At 41.6% G+C, this 19,988-nt stretch overlaps 1 non-coding gene across 1 annotated transcript; it reads right to left on the reverse strand.

The window, feature by feature from the left end:
• Positions 1–2,828: 2,828 nt before the first annotated feature.
• LOC141650342 (small nucleolar RNA R71) lies at positions 2,829–2,935 on the reverse strand. Its single transcript, XR_012546382.1, has one exon. It is a non-coding gene; the product is annotated as a small nucleolar RNA R71 (small nucleolar RNA).
• Positions 2,936–19,988: the final 17,053 nt, after the last annotated feature.

Below are 19,988 nucleotides of genomic sequence, written 5' to 3' on the forward strand. Positions count from 1 at the left end.
GGAAACTACTCACTCATTATCAAGTTTAACATGCTAGCAAGGTTGCCAATCACACTAGCAAAGCAAAACATGATAAATAAATGAAAGTGATTAACAATAATTAAACAAGGTTAAAAGAGAATTATACCTATGAAGATGATTCCAAATAATAAAGCAAAGAATAATAGAAGTACTTGATGATTGATGGAAGGTTGTCAATCCTCCAACTAAACCCAAATAATCTTCTAAATACCCAAAATAACTGAAGAACAATAGAGAAATTAAGGAAAGATTAATATTGAGGTTTGTATTAAGACTAGATTAAAAGTTGATTACAAGATTTAAGAGAGTATTTGAATTGATTACAACTTGATGATAATCTAGGTAGTACAAAGGGTTATTTATACTAAAGATTAGGTACAAGGATTAGGGTTACTAAGGGCTTAAATGACTATTAAGTCCCTAATAAAAGTTGAGGAAATGCTCATCTCGAAGGAAATGAGCATATCCGTCGTGCTAGTCTTGCCACGATCCGTGCGTCTTGAGATGTGGCACGGGCTCACTGACCTATGATCCGAGCGGATCGCCTGGAAGACGCTCGGATCACACTGTTGGGGGACGCTCGTTGATGCGTGTCTTTTATATGATGTTTTACATCCTGTTTTACACGCATTTCAGAGCTCATTTTAGTAGTTTATGCTACTATTCTCCCTATTTCCGTCCACTCTCGTGTTTTTGTACATTATTGCAGAAATGTGAAGAATCCAGCGGAAATCAAGCTAAATCCGTCCCCGAGTATCTTGCATTGCATTTAACGTGAAGTATTCACTTAAGGAACGAGCTTGGTACGCATTTCGAGGCCCAAAAGACAAATCCACGAGAATATAGAAGTCAAGTATCAGCTATAGTGGTCGATCGACCACTACCCTTAGTCGATCGACCAACCCACGATTTCCAGAGACTATTGTTCAGTGAAGAGCAGTCGATCGACTGAGCACCTTAGTCGATCGACCAAACCGCTAATCAGACGTGAATTAAAAGATCGAGGAAAAGCAAGCCCATGGTATTTAGGTTTTGATAATAAGTGTTATGTATATTTTCTATATAACGTAACCTAGAACATCAAGTTTTGTATTCAGTTTTTTGGTTCAAGTTTTGGGATATCAAATAATTAGGGTTGAGAATATTATTTCGTATCGAATCTTCATTCGTGCTTTCAATCTTTCCATTACAATTCCTCTGCAATTTCGGTATTCCCTTATTCTTATTTCATTTCATCTTTATTTCGTCCATAGTATAGGAATTTCTAGTTAGTTTCCCGAAACCGATTTATCGCTTTATTGTTAATCGTTTGTTTAGATAATTTAAGCATGAATTCTAATGTTTTAATCGTTAATATTATTGTTGTTTCAATCATAGTCATGAGTAGCTAAATAGCCCGTGCTAGGATGTAGGGGAACTGTAGAATTAGGCGGCATTAGAAATTAGTAGACTGAAATCGCGTGTCAGTCGATCGACTGCTATACCTGGTCGATCGACTGACCACGTGAGGTGTTACCTTCGTTTTAATTGTTTTAAATTCTATATTCGACGAATCGAGTGCACACGACTAGTTGAATGTCTAGGATATGACTGACCCATTAGATCGAGAGATAGGGACAGTTGATTGACCACCAATTAAAATGACTAAACTATGCTGAGATCGAAAGATAGGTAAAGTTTAGATTATTAGTCACTTCTCAGGATGAGAGTCAGTATTAGTGATATTAGGGACTTATAGCGAGATCGAAAGATGCTATCTGTTAAGAGTGGACCGAGAGGACCTCTTGTTTTCCCGCCTCATGTGTTTGATTTAGACCTACTTAGTATGCTGCCGCCGAAACTATAGTGAACCGACCATCCTAGTACCTCTTTTATATCTATTTTCATCCGTTTATTTAGTTTACTTTGTTTTATTTCCTTTAGCTATAGACCAAATCAATTCAAACCCCCACATTTTTGTTACCTTAGACCGAAATTAAACAACTAGAAATTACGTCTGCCTCTCTGTGGTTCGACCCGACTGCCGCTAGCTATAGTTGTAGTTGGAGATTATAAATTTATTTTTGACACCTCACGACGGGTATCAAATTTTGGCGTCGTTGCCGGGGAGGCAATTGTTCTAATTTTTAGTTGTTTTATTTTAGTATTTCTTAGTTTAAGGGACATCTGTTCCTTAAACTTTTCTTATATTCTTTTTGTAGTTTCCTCTTATGCGCAGGTCACAGGGTGGTGAACTACTACCGATCAATCCTGAGATTGAGAAGACCCTGCGAGAGTTGAGACGATCATCTAGGATATTGCCGACAGAGGAAGAGCTGAGTACTCTGTCTAGTTACTACGAGAACGAACTGTTTGAGGAGGATCCACATTCATCTCCTGTTTCCACTTCTTCATCTGAGACCGTCACATCTCCAGATTTTCTAGAGATGGCCGAAGAAGCTACTATAGCCAGTCACTCGGAGCCGACAGCTGCGAATCTCTACAAAGGAGTTGCATTACCAGGAGAGGACAGGAAATTCGAACCAAAGCCCTCTTACATCAACTTGGTTGAGAGGAACCAATTCGGGGGAGCTGCAAATGAAGATGCAGCCAAGCATATGGAGACCTTTATTGATTATTTCTGTTCCATACCCCCACCGATTGGTGTGACTCCGGACCAAGTAAAGGAGACCATGTTTATATTCTCCCTTCGTGATGCTGCAATGGAGTGGTATAGAGATTTGGACCGAGCTGCTAATGGGATCACGGACTGGAATTCGCTGGCTTTGGCATTTTACAAGAAATACTTTTCTGCCTCAAAGACGAATGCTATTAGAGCTCAGATCACGAGCTTTAAACAGGGGCCTGATGAGAACTTTCATGAAGCATGGGTCCGTTTCAAGAAGCTGGTTCGAACCATTCCGCACCATGGGTTCGAAAAGTGGAGCCTTTGCAATTAGTTCTATAATGGGCTCTATGACGATCAAAGGGCTATCCTGGATGCAGCTGCTAGTGGCAGATTCCAGGAGAATTTGGGAGAGACTAAGGGGTGGAAGATCATTGATGATTTGGCCACCCATAAAGCTGAGTATGGGAATTCCAGGGGGAATCAAAGGAGGAGTGCTGAGTCTCCTTCTGTAGCTGCATTAGAGGCTCTCACGGCGAGGTTTGATAAGTACGAGTTGGGAGGAGCTTCAAAAGGAGGGATCTATCAGGTGAATGATGTTTCAGACGGTCCCTTCGTCTACAGGAGATGTGGAGGAGAAGGGCATGTTTCAGAAAACTGCAGTGCTCCCTTTGAGTCTTGTGCTGCCTTTCAACATTATAGACAGACAAACACTTACTATGAGCCGAATGTCCATCCAAACTTGAGTTGGAGGAGCCAAAATGTCCTAAATCCAACTCCACCTCCGCAGCAGCAGCAGCAGCAGAATTATGTGCCTCCACATAAGCAACAACAATTCCAAAAGCCTCCGTACGTTCCTCAGCAGCAGCAGCAATTCCAAAATTCCGATCTTACCGAATTGAAGAACTTGTTGCTGAAAGAGTCTCAAGCTAGAGAGGCCGGTATGAAGATGCTAGAGAGCCAAATTGCTCAATTGGCTAGCAAGAGTACAACTCGAGCTCCCGGACATTTACCAACTCAGACGGACCAAAAAGAGACCCTTAATGCTATCACTTTGAGGAGTGGGTCCACCCTTGAGGGGCCTGTTATGGTTGAGGATGTCCCTGAAAAAAATGAGGCGGAAACAAGTAATAACAAAGTTGTAACGAATAATAGCAAGAAAAAGGCGTCTACCAGGTATATCAGTCGATCGACTGATATACCCAGTCGATCGACCAGTCCGCAAGTTACAGGACCTTCTGGTACTGTTGAAGCCAGTCGATCGACTGACCAACCTGGTCGATCGACTGGAACCGCTGCTGAAAGTGATTCTTTTCGTCCTCCAATGCCCAATAACTTGAGGGATCATTTGTTTCGGGGTACGACAACTCCGACAATATTGAGGGAAGACCCGAGTGCTGATGGGTCAGTCCCGGTTCCGAAGTTCGACCCAATGTCGGTTAATGGCTCACATTTGAGACGGTCTGAAGAGGGTTCAAGCTTCAATAAGGAGAAGGTGGTGGATTTTCAGCCTAAATCCACCGACGCCGGCATGCCAGCCCCATATCCAGAAAGATTAGTGCCGACGAAGGAACAGGTATCTTTTAATAAATTTGAAAAAGTTATTCGTAGCTTGAATGTACAATTTCCTTTTCTCGAGTTAGTAAACCAAGTGCCCGCTTATACTAAATTCATGAAACAACTTTTGTCCAAGAAGCGGTCACTTGAAACTGTGCATACTGTCGCACTTACTAAAGAGTCGTGTTCTTATCTAACCCACACTGCACCCCATAAGCTAGAAGACCCAGGTAGCTTCTCCGTTCCTTGTAGCATTGGTACCTTTTCTATTGAGAAGGCATTATGTGACTTAGGAGCCAGTATAAGTGTAATGCCCTTGAGTCTTGCTAGGAAACTGAAACTGACTAGGTTTGCAGTGACCGACATAACAGTACAGATGGCTGACCGATCTTCGGTCTAGCCTATAGGAGTCTTAGAAGACATTCCCGTGCAAATAGGAAAGTTCTTCTTCCCTGTTGACTTCGTTGTACTTGATATGCCTGAGGATGCCCACATTCCTATCATATTGGGTAGACCATTTCTGCACACTGCTGGTGCAGTAATAGATGTTGGTTCGGGAACCTTGACCTTCAAAGTAGGGAAGCATTCCATCGTTTTTGCCCAACCTGCTAAGAAGAAAGACCCCATGTGGCCTGTAACTTGTAATACGGTTTCTGAAAAGAAATCCTACTTTGTGCTTTCTGACATACCTATCTCTATTCATATTCCTGTTGTAACCCCTCCGCCCCATATTGGGAGCAAATTGGAGGAATATTCGTCCATTTCTGATATTGCAGGAGCTGGTTTGGGGAAGGCAGAGCTGCAAGTTGCTCCAGCTGTGAAGGAGCCAATCATTTCACGAGCCGGTCTTGGATGCCTTAGCTATAGCACTGATGAGGAGGTTGATGATGAGCCAGTCAAAGTAAGGGAGTCCGATTTGGACTTTGATGAGCCAGAGGAGGTCATTGACTGGGAGGATATAGAAGCTGTTGATCCGTTGAGTTCGGCGGATGTTGAAGTTGGGAAGAGTGCGGCTGAGAAGATGAGCAATGTGGAGGATACCTCATGTAGCCAGAAGCCGACGAAGTGGGCCATTCCATGGCCGTTCTTGATCAACTATTAGTTGATCAAATGCTTTATCAAACATTCATTTTATTGCTTTTAAGACCTTTTATCGTTTTTGTGTGCGCAAGACTTCGCATTTAATTATTTTGCCATTACTTTGGGTTTTGCGCAATTTTGGGCGCGTATTATTGTGCACTTGCAGGTTTTAGACCTCATTAGCTCAAGATATTGAGCAAAAACGAAGAAATCGGTTCTGACGAGTATTTTCGATCGATCGACCGGTATGTATGGTCGTCGATCGGCCGCATTCTGATTCCAGGAGCTTCTGTTCCTGTTCACTCTGGTCGATCGACTGGGCTATGTGGTCGATTGACCACCCTGCACTGCTGTACCTGTTCACGACCTCTCCCCTGCTGTGTTTGGCCGTTTGCGGAATTGAGGGAGTTTTCTACTCCACTTTATCTTCCGTCATATTATTTATTTCTTCTATTTTTCTCAATTTTGCACATAATACCGCTTCATTATTGTTTTCTCGGTTTTATGCGTGGTATTTGTTTGTCTTTTCAGGTACTTATTGGTAGCACTGCTGGCTACTGAAACCTCCTAGCTCACGCCGGTTTGGGGAGGTTTCCTTTTGCTGCAAATTCCCGATTTCCACTTCATGTTTTGTTTGTTTAATTTTACGCAAATTCCCGTTTCTCTTTTCTTTCATTACATGATTTTGCACAATGGGGACATTGTGCGATTTGGTTTGGGGAAGGGTTTTGCGTCGCATACATATGTTTTATTGCATTTCTGTTTCACGTTTACAATTTTGTTTTGCATTTGTTTATTTCATTTTCCTATATATATACCAAAAATGAAAAAAAAATGAAAAATTTCAAAAAAATTGCATGTTTATTTTAGCATATAGGTTGAGTCGGAACGGTAGTATTTCCATGATGACATTGCATTTGCATTTGTTTTTGCCTAAACCTTGCTAAATGACATGTTATTAGTAGAATCAATTGCATAGTCTACGAGTTTTCGTTAATTTCTCGCTGAAATTTAAACTTGACTTAGAATTTTGGCAACCTACATCATATTTCTGAGATTTAGAGCCTATAACTGGTGACATCTATGACCGGTTTATTTAGGAATGTGAGTAGTACTCCTTATGAGGCATGTCATATCAATATGCATAAATATGAACTTAATTTGCTTAATACCTGTATGCATTCGGTTTGTGGTTTGTTGACACATGTCGTAGAGGTTTTCCTTTATTCATTTTTGCCCATAAGCTCCACACTGCCAAAATAGCCTTTTTTGTCCCATTACTACATCCTACATATAGCCTGCCCTTGTCAAGCTAGTAGTTTAGTTTTCGGGATTGTTACTACATTTTTGGTGTCATATGCTCATGTTTGAGATGTTGTTGGGAAAATGAAAGGAAGGAAAGAAATAAATAGAAAAGAAAAAGAAAAAAAAAGATGAAAAAATGATTCGAAAAAAGAGAAAAAAAGAGAGTTCTGTACTGTAGAAGGCAGTCGATCGACTGACTTCATTGGTCGATCGACTGCAGCCCGAGAAGAAAAGAGGAAAAAGGAAGAAATCAATTCGCATGATTCAAGTCCTTATTAATTGGCGATTTTTGCTCCCATGTTGCGTTTATATCCTATGGGGAGTTGATTGATTTTTATGGAGATTTGTGAGATTTGTGCTTGATAATTAGCATCCGTTTTAATTTTGAGCAAGAAGTGGATGTTATCATATGGCTTTGTTAGGTACTAGCTTGATCACCTGTACCTCCTCATTTCCATAAAATGTTTTGCCTCTTCTTACCCATTACCTCACAAATCCATATTACCTCGGCATGTGTCATGGTCATCTGTTCGGTTGGAATGCATATGTACGGTTGTAGAGATTACTTTCATATTAGACTGCAGGCATGTCCTTATAGGTCGTAGTTAGGTGAGAGTCACTACAAAATGAATTCTTTATATCTTGCATATATTCACCTGTGCTTATGAGTGATTTGAGCGACCCGCGAGAGTCCAATTTGATAAGTCTCTATAGTTGACGGTTCAGCAATTTCTAACGACTCCATAACTCGTTTGCATGATTCATTTGCTAATTGATTGTTGGTTATTGCATTAAATTGGTTTAGGCTTTACGTGTTGCATTTCGCTCTGAGATTGAACTCGTTCCTTTAGACCGAGTCTAGTTCTTGCTTGGGGACAAGCAAGGGTTTGGTTTGGGAAAGTTTGAGGCGTGTCTTTTATATGATGTTTTACATCCTGTTTTACACGCATTTCAGAGCTCATTTTAGTAGTTTATGCTACTATTCTCCCTATTTCCGTCCACTCTCGTGTTTTTGTACATTATTGCAGAAATGTGAAGAATCCAGCGGAAATCAAGCTAAATCCGTCCCCGAGTATCTTGCATTGCATTTAACGTGAAGTATTCACTTAAGGAACGAGCTTGGTGCGCATTTCGAGGCCCAAAAGACAAATCCACGAGAATATAGAAGTCAAGTATCAGCTATAGCGGTCGATCGACCACTACCCTTAGTCGATCGACCAACCCACGATTTTCAGAGACTACTGTTCAGTGAAGAGCAGTCGATCGACTGAGCACCTTAGTCGATCGACCAAACCGCTAATCAGACGTGAATTAAAAGATCGAGGAAAAGCAAGCCCATGGTATTTAGGTTTTGATAATAAGTGTTACGTATATTTTCTATATAACGTAACCTAGAACATCAAGTTTTGTATTCAGTTTTTTAGTTCAAGTTTTGGGATATCAAATAATTAGGGTTGAGAATATTATTTCGTATCGAATCTTCATTCGTGCTTTCAATCTTTCCGTTACAATTCCTCTGCAATTTCAGTATTCCCTTATTCTTATTTCAGTTCATCTTTATTTCGTCCATAGTATAGGAATTGCTAGTTAGTTTCCCGAAACCGATTTATCGCTTTATTGTTAATCGTTTGTTTAGATAATTTAAGCATGAATTCGAATGTTTTAATCGTTAATATTATTGTTGTTTCAATCATAGTCATGAGTAGCTAAATAGCCCGTGCTAGGATGTAGGGGAACTGTAGAATTAGGCGGCATTAGAATATAGTAGACTGAAATCGCGTGTCAGTCGATCGACTGCTATACCTGGTCGATCGACTGACCACGTGAGGTGTTACCTTCGTTTTAATTGTTTTAAATTCTATATTCGACGAATCGAGTGCACACGACTAGTTGAATGTCTAGGATATGACTGACCCATTAGATCGAGAGATAGGGACAGTTGATTGACCACCAATTAAAATGACTAAACTATCCTGATATCGAAAGATAGGTAAAGTTTAGATTATTAGTCACTTCTCAGAACGAGAGTCAGTATTAGTGATATTAGGGACTTATAGCGAGATCGAAAGATGCTATCTGTTAAGAGTGGACCGAGAGGACCTCTTGTTTTCCCGCCTCATGTGTTTGATTTAGACCTACTTAGTATGCTGCCGCCGAAACTATAGTGAACCGACCATCCTAGTACTTCTTTTATATCTATTTTCATCCGTTTATTTAGTTTACTTTGTTTTATTCCCTTTAGCTATAGACCAAATCAATTCAAACCCCCACATTTTTGTTACCTTAGACCGAAATTAAACAACTAGAAATTACGTCTGCCTCTCTGTGGTTCGACCCGACTGCCGCTAGCTATAGTTGTAGTTGGAGATTATAAATTTATTTTTGACACCTCACGACGGGTATCACTCGTCTTGGCCGAGAGACGCTTGGATGTTGGTGGTGGGAGACGCTTGGATCGTGTCTAACCCGCTCGGATTCCTTGGTGTAGATACCTCATTTCTGCACCTCTCGCAAACCACCCGGTGATGATTGGGCCGCATGTTTGGTACGCGGAACGATTTGTGACAGTTCATAAGTTTATCGTCAAGTGATCGCTCAAATACTTGTGTCCACCTCTTAATTGTCATCTACGCGCCGATACAGTCGTTTTGGCAGTAATTAGAGTACATTTGGAGTCCGAGCCTAAAACCGTCTTCATTTTCTGATTATCGTTAAAATGCCGAGTCAGAATGTTCTGGAATGTTCCGGATATTTCTATTCCATAATTTCCAATCTTTTAATCTTTAGTAAAGAATTTCCCGTAATATTCACACAAAATATTAAGGAAAACAAGATTAATCCATTATTCCATAAACTAAACACGGAAATCTTTCTTCCGCAGGAGGAAACCACTTGGGAAAGGACGCAGCAAGTGCTGCGCCTCTTCCAAGAGACGCAGTGCCTGCTGCGCCTCTTCCCAAGTCCTTTTCTGTGTATTTTTCGTATATTTTCATATCTTTTCGAGATTCACTTCCAAAGTTTCTCCGAAAAACCCTACTTCCTCCGTGTGATTAGTATAAATAGAGACCTTCGGTCTCACATATTTCTCACGCGAGTGTCCGCCCTTGTAACACCCCCATATTCAGAGGAGCCTTAACTAGGCCTTCCTTAGCACATAAGGGCGTTACCATCTCGGTTGCCCGAGGAAAGCAGTTACCAAACGTCAATAAAAGAACTATTAAGTTACTTTACAAGTGATTCAAACCAAAACACAATATAAAGGTACAACTCAAAGACTACTCGCTACGACCATCATATCTCGTGAAGACTCATCCCCGCCCGGACTCCAGCTATCCACGACATCAACACCTGCTAAGACCGACTGCTCACCATAAGGGATCACGGCAGACACATAACAAACAAACAACACACAAGGTCAGTACTGAGACAAGACGAGACAACCACAAACGACAACACAAACAATGACACCAGTCCCAACTGCAACCTCAACAATCCAACCAAACTCATCCATCGATCGTCCATCCCTTTGGACAGATCCGCCGATGGGGACCGCAGCCGTTCCCACCTAAGCCCCGCTCATCGTACGAGCGATAACCCTGCTCATTAATGTGCACATCCCCTTCCGTGGCGGGTTCCACGAAGGGCGAAACTAGGGGCGTGAAGTCACTCCCGCAAGTGACCCCACTCAGCCGAGAACGCATCTCGAGAACCATCACAACGATCACAACCACAACCACAACACAATACAATTACTATGTCAAGCAACCACAATACTATCACAACGACCGACACACTAGACGATCTACAGCAACTGAGTAGGCGAACCTACCTTTACGCATCCGCAACCAATCCATGCCGACAAACACAGCATCCAGCGCACAAGCAAAGCCTATTACCATCATGCAAATATCTATTACTACAAGCAAAACCCTAACTATGGAAACAAAGGCACGGATGATGATTATGACATACCTATTAGGGAGAGACAAGGCAAGAGACCGCTACCCGACTCAAGGGACGCCCTCCTAAGGCATAAGAATCTTCAAGAGACATCCATGGAGGTTTTGAGGTGAAAGGGGAGGGAAAGAGGCGGCTGAAGGATAGGAGGAAAGTGGCGAAAGTGATTTGCGGATTTAACAAAACGCGATATAAAACCCCCGCTGAAAACCAGGCACTCGATCGAGTACCCAACATACTCGATCGAGTAACCCCCTACTCGATCGAGTGCCCTAGCTACTCGATCGAGTAGCCTCTACTCTATCGAGTACCACTCTTAAAATGCACCCCAAGATGGTTTGGCATACTTCCCTAAGGTTACTCCCGCCCCCAAGGACAGTCAACGCTGGTCAAAGGGATCCCTAAAAGGGCGGGTATTACAGTCTTCCCCCCTTAAAAAGAACTTCGTCCCCGAAGTTCAACTCACCTCTCCCGCTCGCGACATGGAAACAACACGACCTTACTAAACTTCCCGGCCAAACCATTGCCTCCTGAAAATACCATCCCCCCCCCCCATGTCATCATCATCACCGACCACATATAAATCTATCGACTCTTGTCACTATCATGCAAGTTTTATCACAGTCAACCGTTATTTTATATACACATAAAACATCCGACGCGCAGTGCGAATCGCCGCTCACGAACTTCCAACATACACTAATTACTGTCCAACCATCCACCTAGAACATATCTCATATCAACTTTCATGTGGTACAACTAATGCCACCCTGTTACTTGGCAACATGATTCAGATACAATCACACTCGCTTTAAAGAACTATAGAAAATAAGTCGTTATACTTCAACAACAATTTTTTTTTTTTTTTTTTTTTTTTTTTTTTTTTACACATGACACCAACCCCTTTATAAACAACTACCAACAATATTATAAACTAGCAAAACACTATTCGAAAACAATTATAAACAAGCAAAACACTATTCGAAAACAATCTTTTTATTACGTGACATTACTCTTCCCCTCTAAAAAGGAACTTCGTCCCCGAAGTTCACCACCCAAATATCAACGCGTAATACCTAATACATGTATCTTAATGTTAAAGGAGACCATATTACTTGTTGTGGACATTACTCGCTAATTACTTACTTGTTAAGTTAGAAACCATACGCAAGTTACCGAAATAACTCGTTACTATTGTCGACACATGTTAAAATGGTATGCGCAAACCTAGGTGAAGTTACAATGCTGACAAATAGAATGAAGGAGGCGTATGCGATATTAAAGTAACAAGAAAATGACTACCGCTTCACTAATCGTAACAAGAAATTATTAACGCCTTACTAATTGTGACCAATACGCTTATAAACTTTAAGCACGACTTCCAACATATGAATGTAACAGTTCAAAGGTGTTACTACGCACTAATAACCACATTAAACATTAAACTTGCCGTTATAAAACGATTGAACATTTTCAATTTTCAAAAACCCCCTGTAACAGTGACACTCGATCGAGTAAGTATCGCTACTCGATCGAGTAGCATGCTACTCGATCGAGTGTGTTGGTTGCTCGATCGAGTAGCCCCCTACTCGATCGAGTGCCCTAGCTACTCGATCGAGTAGCCTCTACTCTATCGAGTACCACTCTTAAAACGCACCCCAAGATGGTTTGGCATACTTCCCTAAGGTTACTCCCGCCCCCAAGGACAGTCAACGCTGGTCAAAGGGATCCCTAAAAGGGCGGGTATTACAACCCTTCTCTTCTCCCTTTGCATTCTAGACCACGTTCTTACTTTTTGGCGTCTACGTGCTTGAACTTTCGACCACGTAAGCTCGGATCTTTCTGAGTACCAGCCTCGTTTTGCATGACCGACCAATTTGACCAACTCCACATCAATCAACTTTAATCAACTTTTTTCGTTTTCCTCGTAGAGGGCACTTTCGTCGTACATTCGAGTCGAGCATCACTAAATGTTAACTTAGTTCATCTCGTTTCGTCAAACATGTAAGTCTGAGGGTGTAAATCCTTCTTTTGTTTATTGTTCTTTACTTTTTGTAATCATATTGTAAGGTTTATGTCGAAAGGATTGTTAAAACCGATTTATAAAACCATGCTTTAAATCCCTTTTTACTAATTATCAGAAGACAACCGTCGAGAAAGGACGGAGCAACTGCTGCGCCTCTTCGTGAGGCTGCCGCAGTTCCTGCTTCCTTTCTTCTTCCTTCGTCTTTTGTCAATTCGTCTCTTTTATTTTGTTTGTTCTCTGATTCTTTAACATAACAATTTTAACATAGTAATTTGACATATTAATCATCGTCGTTAATATTTAATTTGTCATTAAGTCCCGACTTAAATCTCTTGTAACTAATATTTGCGGGTTTTCGTCATTATAATCAATTTGGGTTTTAGAGATTCGATTCATTAATATTGAGTCTCTGGAATTCGTCTTTGATATATTCCCATCTGTTATTTATCGTCACCATCGTTATTAATTTGTTTAACCTAATTAGTTTGTTTAATTCATTAATTAGCCCTTTTAATCATGTAATTAACTCATTTTAATTAGTTTCATCCATGTTTTATCGTTTTTATCACCTCAATCACATGTAAATAATCTGTTAATCACTTTCATCCGAGTCAAATAATATAATCAAGCATTAAAATCACCAATGAATGTTAACGGCTTGCAATTCCGGCTTCACAGCCAGAACTGAGCCAAGGAACAGACGCAGCGACTGCTGCGCCTCTTCCAAAGGACGCAGCTCTGCTGCGCCTGTTCCTGGTTGATTTCTGTCTCTGAACTCCCGTTTTGCCTTGACCTAATTATGTATTAACTAACTATTATTCGTATTATCACCCTGATTCCTGTTCGTTAATTTATTTATTTATTCTTTTCCAAATTATCCGTTTTAAAAGTATTTTCGACATAAATTTTTTAATCCCATTGTAATTATTGTAATTTTCATTATTGTATTTATTATATTTCTTGTATCATATTGTTGGTATGCCTTCACACATAATAAATCTAAATCCCTACATCGACTTAATTGTATGTTAAATTACGTGTTTCGCCGACTTAATTAATTCTCACATGTTAGGATTAAAACATTGAATGTTGCATTGCATGCATATAAATCGACAATATATAGAGTATAGACGATTTTCCCTAATCATTAGTAGAGGCCGCTATCGAGGCGGGCGGGATTAGGTGTTCGATCAAAAGAGCTTCCTAATACGTACCCTCACCCCTTACTGCAGATCTCTGTGAACATCCGTGTTCATTGGCATCCACGAGAGTCATTCTAGACATAGAATGCTAAGGGTAACGAGTGCTTAGTGTTCATGTCATTACTTTGTGTCTTGACATGGCACGAGGTATTCGAACGGTTTCCAATTTTCCACAATAAATTGGTGGCGACTCCACAAATGCAAACGCTTGTCCCAAGCGCCCCCCGTGGCCCGCGTCCACAGTTTGGCGACTCCGCTGGGGATAATACACTTACGTGTAGCCAAAAGGGTGAAACTTGAACAAGGTTAGGGAATAGTTTGTACAAGACAATTGTCGGTTTTTCATAACTCGGTCTTCCTAGATCGTTTCATTCGGCCTTCCTAGGCCCAACCCAACCCATTCAACCAATCGTTCCGTCTAAACGGTCCTCATTCTTATTTGGGCCCAAGGATGGATAGCGATTGACGTCATCCATACCATGGTACTTACTCTTGTTTGTATCAAGGACTTTCACTACTTGAGGGAATGGACTAGGAATCGGCCTTACTTTTGTTTGGTACGAGCCTCTTCACAGACTTCGGGTTTGATTGTTCGGTATGGCAACCCACCCTTTAAACCAAAACCCTTTTAAATTCACTCAGCATCCCGTTATAATGCCTGTATAATTGCTTATACTATATGTGATCACCATTTCTAAAGAAAACCATGACGATTTTTGTAAAAATCAAAATCCTCTTCAAAATGTAAAAATTTCCAAAAAAGCCCGATATTAGCGCAAAACAAGTCGAAACTCTGTCCAATTCTCGAGTCAAATTTCGGGCCAAGGCCCATTTCAAAAATCCCACTTCGAGTCCACTCCTACAACTACACTACAGTTGACTAGGACCAACATTTTCAAATTCTGTCCTTTCTTCAAAGCTCACTTGATACAAGTGGCACACTCCCACTTCAGAAGTCAAAACATTTTCTTAGTAAGTGTGCTAGAATGGTCGATCGTGTTTTGATTGGTCGTCAATCTCTTATCCAGTTTCCAAGATGCCTGAAACAAGCGACTTGAGCAACGACCAACCCCAGAATGGTAATGATCAAATCCTAGCCGCGCTAGCTCGTCTCCAAGTCACTCAAGACCAAGTGTATGATCGCCTCGACACAATCTAAGGCCGAATATATATCGTATAAACGAGGTTGCCTCCTCGAGAAAGTGAAGTATCTAATGACTTTGTGAACAACTTTGGGGAAGAAAACCCTCTCGTAGGTATGACTGCAGCTGAGAAACGACTTCAATATGTAGAGGAACAATTGATGTATCTCAAAGGGGATGACATTTATAGGGAAAATAATCGCAAATATGAAGCCGTGAGCTCCAAGTTGCCAACTAACTTCAACATGACGGATATCCCTAAATTCAAGGGGCACGAAAACCCTTTGAACCATATCTGTGCCTTCAAGGATTACATGTCTATCAAAGGCATTAAACCCGAGATGTTCTTAAGGATCTTTCCTTCATCTCTTGATACCATCCCAAGACAATGGTTCTATTCTTTAGAGCATAATAAAATCGCTACCTAGGACGATGCCGCAATTGAATTTGCCAAACAATACGCGGATAATGCTGAAATCCAAGTCAACATGCGCACCTTAGAGGTTCTTACCCAAAATGACAAAGAAGATTTCACCGACTTCCTAAGTAGGTGGAGGAAGACTACTACCCAACTTGTTGAACGTCCAGATGAAGCTACCCTCGTGGAAAAATTTGTGGACAATCTAAAGCCCATCTATGCAAGTCATTTGAGGTACCAAATCATTAAGACCTTCAAAGACTTGACCGAACTAGGAACAAGGATCGAAGATGAAATCCGTAAAGGACTCTTGTCCAAAGCGGTAGGTCGAGGATATCAAGGCTCAACAAGTCGTTCTTACGGCTTTACTAGCAAGACTGATGAAGTTAACCTTCTCGAGCCGTCTAAGAAGAGTACCCCACCGATGAAGTTCACAAATCTTGGGGACACATATTCCAACGCTCTAAAAAGGTTGATGAAACAAGGCAAGTTTCAACCCATAGGACCTACACCCGAACCAGAAAAGAAATCCAAGTTCTGGGACGAGAATGCCTACTGCGAGTATCATAGAGGTAAGGGACATGACACAGAAAAATGCTACAAACTGAAAAATGTGCTTCAAGACATGATTGAAGACGGTCGCCTACCAATACCGCCGGGAGGTAAGCCTAACAACACTTAGAATCCTCTTGGAATTCTAGTGATTACAAGTGAAGAATCTAACACAGATTGTTCACACCTCATTTCTCCACTCGAAGATGAAATTCATGCAATAGAAAATGAAGGGAACTACTCCACCATTTCCCCAACCATCACCAATTTCATCACATGGGCAAGAAGTGTGAATAGGCAAGTTATGGAACTAGAGAGTGTAGTGGAAACCCTACGTGATCCCAATGCAACACCTAAAGAACGTGCGCCACTAACTTTCTCTCAAAATGCCACCATGGAAGAAGTAGTAGCCATGGTTGATGAGCTAATCGACCAAATTATCCAATTGGAGGCTGAAATCATGAGAATGAGGGAGCTTGCTAACAACAATGGAGTATGGGCCGATGACGATGAAGATGAGTATCTCATTGAACACCACCTAGTCAAAGAAATAGTCCAAAATGGTGAAGATCAAGATGTGGACCACCTTACTCGTTCGAGGCGTCCATATCAAAGCACTTCTCAAAATGGTCCAACCAACATCGTCACGCCAAACGATAATAAATATGACTCTACTGACCATTTGCTAAAGAAATTACAGAAGACAAAGGCTGATCTTTCAGTCTGGCAACTAGTAGCGAGCTCATTCCCACATCGCCAAGCTTTACTGCAAGCCTTGGCCAAACTAAATGTGGCACATAACTCCACGCCTGACGATGTAGTCAACTTGGTCTTCCAAGAATCACCGAAGCTAAGTAATCCAATGACTTTGGTAGATGATGGCTCTGCAGTCAACGTCATACCCTTGAAAACGGCATACAAATTGGGCATGAAAGAGTCAGATTGGACCCCTACCAATCAAGGTGTTCGCGCATATGATGGTACACGACGAAAGGTAGTAGGACTTGTTAACCTAACCATAGCCACAGGGCCGATTGAGCGAAAGGTTAACTTCCAAATAGTGGACATCGAGGCATCCTTTAACATACTTCTGGGACGACCTTGGATTCACGCTTCCAAAGCGGTAACATCCACCCTCCACCAGAAAATCAAAATCCCACTAAACGGTAAAGTGGTGACGATCACTTCGTCACCCATCAAAGCAATAATCGAAAAGAGATCAAGTAATCAAGTCCTTACGGATCCAGTATATGAACTTGGGGGCTTCCATAGCATAAATGTAATAGAAAGTGAGTTGGCACCCTTATACTTCAATCCCTACTCCAACTTGGTGGTCAACCACATACTCAAATCCCAGGGATACTTCCCGGGAATTCCTTTGAATCCTATCCGAAGAAACACCTTTGCACCCTACAAAGAAGACAACTCGAAAAGAATACCACTTGGATTAGGATAAAAACCCACTAAAGAGGAGGTTCTCGGGATGCTCGCTCAAGTTCAAAGCCGTAAGAATGTAGGAATCCAAATGCGACCCTATCTCCCTACCCTAAATGGATACTTCGTTAGGGAAGGAAGTCAGGAACTCTTTCACGGATTTCCCGAACCTTGGCACTATCTCGAAAGGAAGCTAGCCGGAATCGAGATCTTTCACGATTGCTACTTCATTCCTCCATAAACGGTTCCTACCGTCAAGACTCGTCAAGCACCTTGATTAGACGAACAAGCTATTAGTCTACTATTTGGAGAAGATCGATTTATCAGAGCCGCGCAGGACGAGATCATTACCATGATACTTCAAGACGATCGCTTCAACCCTACCGCGTTAATCACATAAACCAACACCAACCAGCAGAAAGGATGGAGAAAATCAATCAAGTGGACAAACAATCATGGAAGACTCTTCAAGCTCACCACTGGAGAAGGAGTGATGTTCAAAGGAGAACCAGAAGACGATGAATTCGATTCAGAGTCGGAGTCGGAGTCAGAGTCAGAATCTAGAGAAGTTCCTAGAGAGTCTACTCCTGTCGTCATCCCCATTCCCTTTGTGTCTCCTAGCCTAGCATCGAGTAATAACAGTAGTTTGGGAAATGTCCCAATAACTATCCCTTTACCGCCACTGACTACAGATCAGATGGCTTCTTTGTTTCAACTTTTCTCAAACTTTAATATGAATAAATCAGGTTCTGCTTACTCTTTGTGTTATCTTGAATGCATTACATTTACGATGATCGAGGATGACCCAGATCCAGACTCGATCGAGATACCTCCCTACATAGCCAAAGAAATACTACAAGAGGGGGAAGGGGGACCAGTAATAGAGAACACTGAACTCATCAATGTAGGAACCGAACTAGAACCCCAAGAACTTAGGATAGGGACGACCTTGAGCTCTACCGAAAGGGACAATTTCATAGATCTCCTACACGAATTCAAGGACGTTTTCGCTTGGTCTTACAAAGACATGCCATGGATCGATAGAGACATTGCAGAGCATAGAATCCCAATCAAGCCAGGTTTCAAACCCGTAAAACAGAAGCTTCGTCGAATGAGGACAGAATGGGCTCTTAAGATCAAAGAAGAAGTCGATAAGCAATTCAAAGTCGGGTTCATCAAAGTTTCTGAGTACTCAGACTGGCTAGCTAACATAGTACCCGTACCCAAAAAGGATGGGAGAATCCGTATTTGTATTGATTTTAGAGACTTAAACAAAGCAAGTCCTAAAGATGACTTTCCTCTACCACATATCGACATATTGGTGGATAATACGGCAGATCACGCGCTATTGTCCTTCATGGATGGATACGCAGGATATAACCAAATCAAGATGGCCATAGAGGATATGCATAAGACCGCCTTCGTCACTCAGTGGGGAACCTATTGCTACACGGTTATGCTGTTTGGATTAATCAACGCCGGAGCTACATATCAACGCACCGCAACTACGCTCTTACATGACATGATGCATAAAGAAGTTGAGGTATACGTAGACGACATGATTGTCAAGTCCAAGGACAGAGAGGGGCACATTGCGAACCTTCGAAAATTCTTCTCAAGACAACGAAAGTACAACATGAGGCTCAATCCTCAGAAATGCGCATTCGGAGTAACATCTGGTAAACTCCTAGGATACGTTGTTAGCCAACGAGGAATAGAAATAGACCCTTCCAAGATCAAGGCTCTAATCGAAATGCCGCAACCTCAAACAGAGAAAGAAGTCAGAGGATTCCTAGGCAAGGTGCAATATATAAGTCGATTCATATCGAAACTCACCATGATCTGTGAACCTATCTTCAAAAAGCTCAAGAAAACAAATCACATGATGATTGTCAAAAGGCATTTGACCGAATCAAGGAGATACTAGCCAAGCCACTAGTGCTCATGCCACCTCAACGAGATCAACCTCTTGGTTTATATCTCTCGGTAACCGAAACAGCCATGGGCGCCATGCTAGCCCAAACCGTAGGAAAAGAAGAAAGAGCAATCTACTACCTTAGTAAGAAGTTCTTGGAGTACGAGTGCAAATACACACCACTCGAAAAGACATGCCTCGCTCTTGTGTGGGAAACGAAGAAGCTACTCCATTACATGCTTAGCTACTCCGTTAAAATATACTCCAAAATGGATCCTGTCAAATACCTCTTCGAGAAACCCGTTCTCAATGGACGCCTAGCAAGATGGACTTTGATGCTCTCAGAGTTCGACCTCAAATATGTACCTTTGAAAGTTATAAAAGGACGCGCCGTTGCCGAATTCTTCGCAGAAAATCCCATCAATGATGCGCAAACGATAGACACTTGGTCATTTCCAGACGAGGATATACTCCAAACCGATGTAGACTTCTGGGACCTTTATTTTGATGGAGCATCAAACTTAAGAGGATTTGGAATAAGAGTGTTGCTCATTTCTCCTGAAGGGGAGCATACACCGATCTCTGTCAAACTCGACTTTGAGGTGACAAATAATGCTGTAGAATACGAAGCTTGTCTCAATGGATTACAAGCAGCAGTAAGTTTAGGCATCAAGAATCTTCGAGTACATGGGGATTCGTCTTTGATCATCAACCAAGTTACGGGATCTTGGAAAATCCGAAGCGAAAGCTTAGCACCCTATCAAGCCAGAATAG

Source organism: Silene latifolia, chromosome 3 (genome assembly GCF_048544455.1).
Source record: "Silene latifolia isolate original U9 population chromosome 3, ASM4854445v1, whole genome shotgun sequence".
Lineage (NCBI taxonomy): Eukaryota > Viridiplantae > Streptophyta > Magnoliopsida > Caryophyllales > Caryophyllaceae > Silene > Silene latifolia.